Here is a 6000-nt window from a genome sequence, read left to right as displayed (position 1 = left end):
CTTTTTGAGGGGATGACCATCAAAGAGTTTACAGTCAGATTTAAAAACCACCACACTGTGCATCTGGCCAAGTTATTTCGCCTTTCTTTTCTCCACTTCTCCTGCTGAAAATGGAGATAAAAACTAGCACCTGATTATTGAATAGGTTAGAAAGAGTGACAGGTTAGTATCTGTCACTAGGGAAACACTCAGGGAGGGACAACTGTTTTATGTGCCTGGGATATGTCCCTTCTGCATGTCACTTTCGTAGCAAATTATGCTGTTGGTTTAAGAATGGTTGAATCTCACTAGGGAATGGGAGAAGAAATTTGCCGGTGAAATGACTGACAAGAGATTAATGCCAAATAGTTCACACAGTGCAATCTAAAAAAAAAGCAAACAAATCAACAACAACAAAAAATGGGCAGAAGATCTAAACAGACATTTCTCTGGGACTTCTCTGGTGGCTCCATGCTAGAGACCACAATGTAAGAGACCCCTTGCAACTCTGGAGATGAATGTTCAGCCCCTGCATCAGGATAATCCCCTGGAGGAGGAAATGGCAACCCACTCCAGTATTCTTGCCTAGGAAATCCCATGGACAGAGGAGCCTGGTAGGCTACAGTCCATAGGGTCACAAAAGAGTTGGACAGGACTTAGGGACTAAATAACAGCAACAACATGGCAATTCTGTGTTTAACTCTGTAATGAACTGTCACAGCAGCTAAAGCATTTTACATTCCCATCTAGCAGAGCTCCAAGTTTTCCATATGCTCATTCACACTTGTGATTTTCTACTTTTTTTATTACAACTGTCCCAGTGGTTGTGAGATGGTGTCTCACTGTGATTTTGATTTACAAATAAATGCTATTTTTAAGTAATTAAAAAATCAAAATCAATGCAAACAAAAATCCGTGATGAACAAAATATCAGAATCTTAATGAAAACAGGATTCTGCATTTGTATACTCATTTCACTCACTTCACTGTTTTCTGTTTGTTGGTTTATTTTGTTTTTTGTTTTGGCTTTTTTGGGAGGGTCACACTGCCCCATTTGTGGGATCTTAGTTCCCCCACCAAGATCTAACCTGGACTCCCCGCAGTGAAAGTGCAGTCTTAACCACTAGACCACCAGGGAATTCCCACCTCCCCGTATTTTAAATTGTGATTTATGTAGGTTTTTCTGTGCTGATTTTGATTTCCTAAAAAATATTGCATGGAAATATTTTTATCCTTTTACAACAATTTAAAAAATATTATTTATCTTTACCACTTTGTTTTTTTTTTTAATTAAATTTATTTATTTTAATTGGAGGTTACAGTATTGTATTGGTTTTGCCATACATCAACATGAATCCACCACGGGTGTACACGTGCTCCCCATCCTGAACCCCCCTCCCACCTCCCTCCCCGTACCATCCCTCTGGGTCATCCAAGTGCACCAGCCCCGAGCATCCTGTATCATGCATCGAACCTGGACTGGCGATTCGTTTCTTATATATTATACGTGTTTCAATGCCATTCTCCCAAATCATCCCACCCTCTCCCTCTCCCAGAGTCCAAAAGACTGTTCTATACATCTGTGTCTCTTTTGCTGTCTCGCATACAGGGTTATCGTTACCATCTTTCTAAATTCCATATATATGCATTAGTATACTGTATTGGTGTTCTTTTGGCGTCCCTGAACCCAAATGCTGCACCCGGAGCAGCCGGCATCTCTCATGCGTTCTCAACCCACTCCGCACCCTGTTCAAGTTCACGAGGCAGGCCCAGCTATGACCTCCAGGGGGCGCTGCTGCTCTGCTCAAACTCAGCCCAGCACCTCCCATGCTAAGCGCCGGATTCAGTTTATTGACGTCTCCTAGTGGGAAATAGATGGGGAAACAGTGGAAACAGTGTCAGACTTTATTTTTCTGGGCTCCAAAATCACTGCAGATGGTGACTGCAGCCATGAAATTAAAAGACACTTACTCCTTGGAAGGCAAGTTATGACCAACCTAGATAGCATATTCAAAAGCAGAGACATTACTTGGCCAACAAAGGTCCGTCTAGTCAAGGCTATGGTTTTTCCTGTGGTCATGTATGGATGTGAGAGTTGGACTGTGAAGAAGGCTGAGTGCCGAAGAATTGATGCTTTTGAACTGTGGTGTTGGAGAAGACTCTTGAGAGTCCCTTGGACTGCAAGGAGATCCAACCGGTCCATTCTGAAGGAGATCAGCCCTGGGATTTCTTTGGAAGGAATGATGCTAAAGCTGAAACTCCAGTCCTTTGGCCACCTCATGCAAAGAGTTGACTCATTGGAAAAGACTCTGATGCTAGGAGGGATTGGGGGCAGGAGGAGAAGGGGACGACAGAGGATGAGATGGCTAGATGGCATCACTGACTCGATGGACGTGAGTCTGAGTGAACTCCGGGAGTTGGTGATGGACAGGGAGGCCTGGCATGCTGTGATTCATGGGGTTGCAAAGAGTCGGACATGACTGAGCGACTGATCTGATCTGATCTGAGACCAGATTCCTCCTCTCTAAGATGGAAATGATAACGTTAGGCTTGCGGGATGGCTGAGCAGCCTTGGAAATGCCCTGCCCAGGACTCAGTCCCGACTCAGTACACAGTGATAATCACGACTATTTCCTCAGAGTGCAGATAGAAGAATATTTTACAATTTTACTACAGAGAATTTGAAAACCTCATAAAAGTAGGCAGACTGGTATAATGAGTTCCCAGCCCCAGCCCTGACCACCATCACCCCCTGGCCAACTGTACTCCATCCACCTTGCCTAGGATTATTATTTCAAGGCAAATCCCAGTCCTTCTGTAAATACTTTGAGTCTCTAAAAGATAAAGACTTGCAGGGAAGGCGGGGGCGGGGGGTACTAACCACATTACTATTATCATGCTTTAAAACCTTTGCCAAGAATTTTTGAATACACAGATTCCAATATAGCCGGAAAAGGAGTGGGGTGCCTCTCAGTTCCATCAGCCTCTTGTCAAGAGAATGTGGGCAAATTGTTGAACTTCTCTGGTTTATTTTCCTTATGAGGCAACCAGGGTAGCATGTGCCTTAGGGCCCGTGTGCCACAGCTACTGAGCCCACAGTCTAGAGCCGGTGCTCCACAATAAGAGAAGTCACAACAATGAGAAGCCCTCGCACTACATCTAGAGTGTGCTGCTGCTAAGTCGCTCCAGTCGTGTCCGACTCTGTGCGACCCCATAGACAACAGCCCACCAGGTTCCCCCGTCCCTGGGATTCTCCAGGCAAGAACACTGGAGTGGGTTGCCATTTCCTCCTCCAATGCATGAAAGTGAAAAGTCAAAGTGAAGTTGCTCAGTCGTGTCCGACTCCTCGCGACCCCATGGACTGCAGCCCACCAGGCTCCTCCGTCCATGGGATTTTCCAGGCGAGAGTACTGGAAAATCCCGTGGACGGAGGAGCCTGGTCACTTATCGAAACTGGAGAAAGCCCTCATGCAACAGTGAAAACCAAGCATAGCCAAAAGTAAATTTTTTAAGAAAAGAAAAGCAGGGTAGCAAACTGAAGTCCTCAGGTCACTGGGAATATTGGTGACAGTATGTGTATTAATACCTGCAACTTCAGAGTCCCTCGAAATACATTAATATGACTATGTACATATGTAAAAACAAACTTGTGCTTCAGTTCAGTTCAGTCCCGCAGTTGTGTCCAACTTTTTGAAACCCCATGAACTGCAGCACGCTAGGCTCCCCTGTCCATCACCAACTCCCAATGCTTACTCAAACTCATGTCCATAGAGTCAGTGATGCCATCCAACCATCTTATCCTGTGTGGTCCCCTTCTCCTCCTGCCTTCAATCTTTTCCAGCATCAGAGTTTTTTCAAAAGAGTCAGCTCTTCGCGTACGGTGGCCAAAGTATTGGAGTTTCAGCTTCAGCATCCGTCCTTCCAATTAACAGGACTGATTTCCTTTAGATGGACTGGTTGGATCTCCTTGCAATCCAAGGAACTCTCAAGAGTCTTCTCCAACACCACAGTTCAAAAGCATCAATTCTTTGGCACTTAGCTTTCTTTATAGTCCAGCTCTCACATCCATACATGACCACTGGAAAAACCATAGCCTTGACTAGACAGACCTTTGTTGGCAAAGTAATGTCTCTGCTTTTTAATATGCTATCTAGGTTGGTCATAGATTTTCTTCCAAGGAGTATGCATCTTTTAATTTCATGGCTGCAGTCACCATCTACAGTGATTTTGGAGCCCAAGAAAATAAAGTCTCTCACTATTTTCATTGTTTCCCCATCTATTTGCCATGAAGTGATGGGACCAGATGCCATGATCTTAGTTTTCTGAATGTTGAGTTTTAAGCCAACTTTTTCACTCTCCTCTTTCACTTTCATCAAGAGGCTCTTTAGTTCTTCTTCGCTTTCTGCCATAAGGGTGGTGTCATCTGCATATCTGAGGTGATTGATATTTCTCCCGGCAATCTTGATTCCAGCTTGTGCTTCATCCAGCCCAGCCTTTCTCATGATGTACTCTGCATATAAGTTAAATAAGCAGGGTGACAATAAACAGCTTTGTTGTACCCCTTTCCCAATTTGGAATCAGTCTTTTGTTCCATGTCCAGTTCTAACTGTTGCTTCCTGACCTGCATACAGATTTCTCAGAAGGCAGGTCAGGTGGTCTGGTATTCCCATCTCTTTCAGAATTTTCCACAGTTTATTGTGATCCACACAATCAAAGGCTTTGGCATAGTCAATAAAGCAGAAGTAGATGTTTTTCTGGAACTCTCTTGCTTTTTCCATGATCCAGTGGATGTTGGCAATTTGATATCTGGTTCCTCTGCCTCTTCTAAATCCAGCTTGAACGTCTGGAAGTTCACGGTTCACGTACTATTGAAGCCTGGCTTGGAGAATTTTGAGCATTACTTTACTAGCGTGTGAGATGAGTGCAATTGTGTGGTAGTTTGAGCATTCTTTGGCATTGCCTTTCTTTGAGATTGGAATGAAAACTGAGCTTTTCCAGTCCTGTGGCCACTGCTGAGTTTTCCAAATTTGCTGGCATATTGAGTGCAGCCCTTTCATAGCATCATCTTTTAGGATTTGAAATAGCTCAACTGGAATTCCATCACCTCCACTAGTTTTATTCGTAGTGATGCTTCCTAAGGCTCATTTGACTTCGCATTCCAGGATGTCAGGCTCTAGGTGAGTGATCACACCATCGTGATTATCTGGGTCATGAAGATCTTTTTTGTATAGTTCTTCTGTGTATTCTTGCCACCTCTTCTTAATATCTTCAGCTTCTGTTAGGTCCATACCATTTCTGTCCTTTATCAAGCCCATCTTTGCATGAAATGTTCCCTTGGTATCTCTAATTTTCTTTAAGAGATCTCTAGTCTTTCCCATTCTGTTGTTTTCCTCTATTTCTTTGCATTGATCACTGAGGAAGCCTTTCTTATCTCTCCTTGGGTATTCTTTGGAACTCTGCATTCAAATGGGTGTATCTTTCCTTTTCTCCTTTGCCTTTAGCTTCTCTTCTTTTCACAGCTATTTGTACGGCCTCCTCAGACAGCCATTTTGCTTTTTTGTATTTCTTTTTCTTGGGGATGGTCTTGATCCCTGCGTCCTGTACAATGTCATGAACCTCCATCCATAGTTCATCAGGCGCTCTGTCTATCAGATCTAGTCCCTTAAATCTATTTCTCACTTCCACTGTATACTCATAAGGGATTTTATTTAGGTCATATCTGAATGGTTTAGTGGTTTTCCTTACTTTCTTCAATTTAAGTCTGAATTTGGAAATAAGCAGTTCATGATCTGAGCCACAGTCAGCTCCAGGTCTTGTTTTTGCTGACTGCATAGAGCTTGTCGATCTTTGGCTGCAAAGAATATAATCAATCTGATTTTGGTATTGACCATCTGGTGATGTCCATGTGTAGAGTCTTCTCTTGTGTTCTTGAAAGAAGGTGTTTGCTGTGATAGCGTCACAAAACTTGGCAAAACTGTTAGCCTTTGACCTGCTTTGTTTTGTACTCCAGGGCCAAATTTT

The sequence above is a fragment of the Bos indicus genome, chromosome 7 (assembly GCF_029378745.1).
Source record: "Bos indicus isolate NIAB-ARS_2022 breed Sahiwal x Tharparkar chromosome 7, NIAB-ARS_B.indTharparkar_mat_pri_1.0, whole genome shotgun sequence".
Classification (NCBI taxonomy): Eukaryota; Metazoa; Chordata; class Mammalia; order Artiodactyla; family Bovidae; genus Bos; species Bos indicus.
This window is presented reverse-complemented; position numbering follows the sequence as displayed.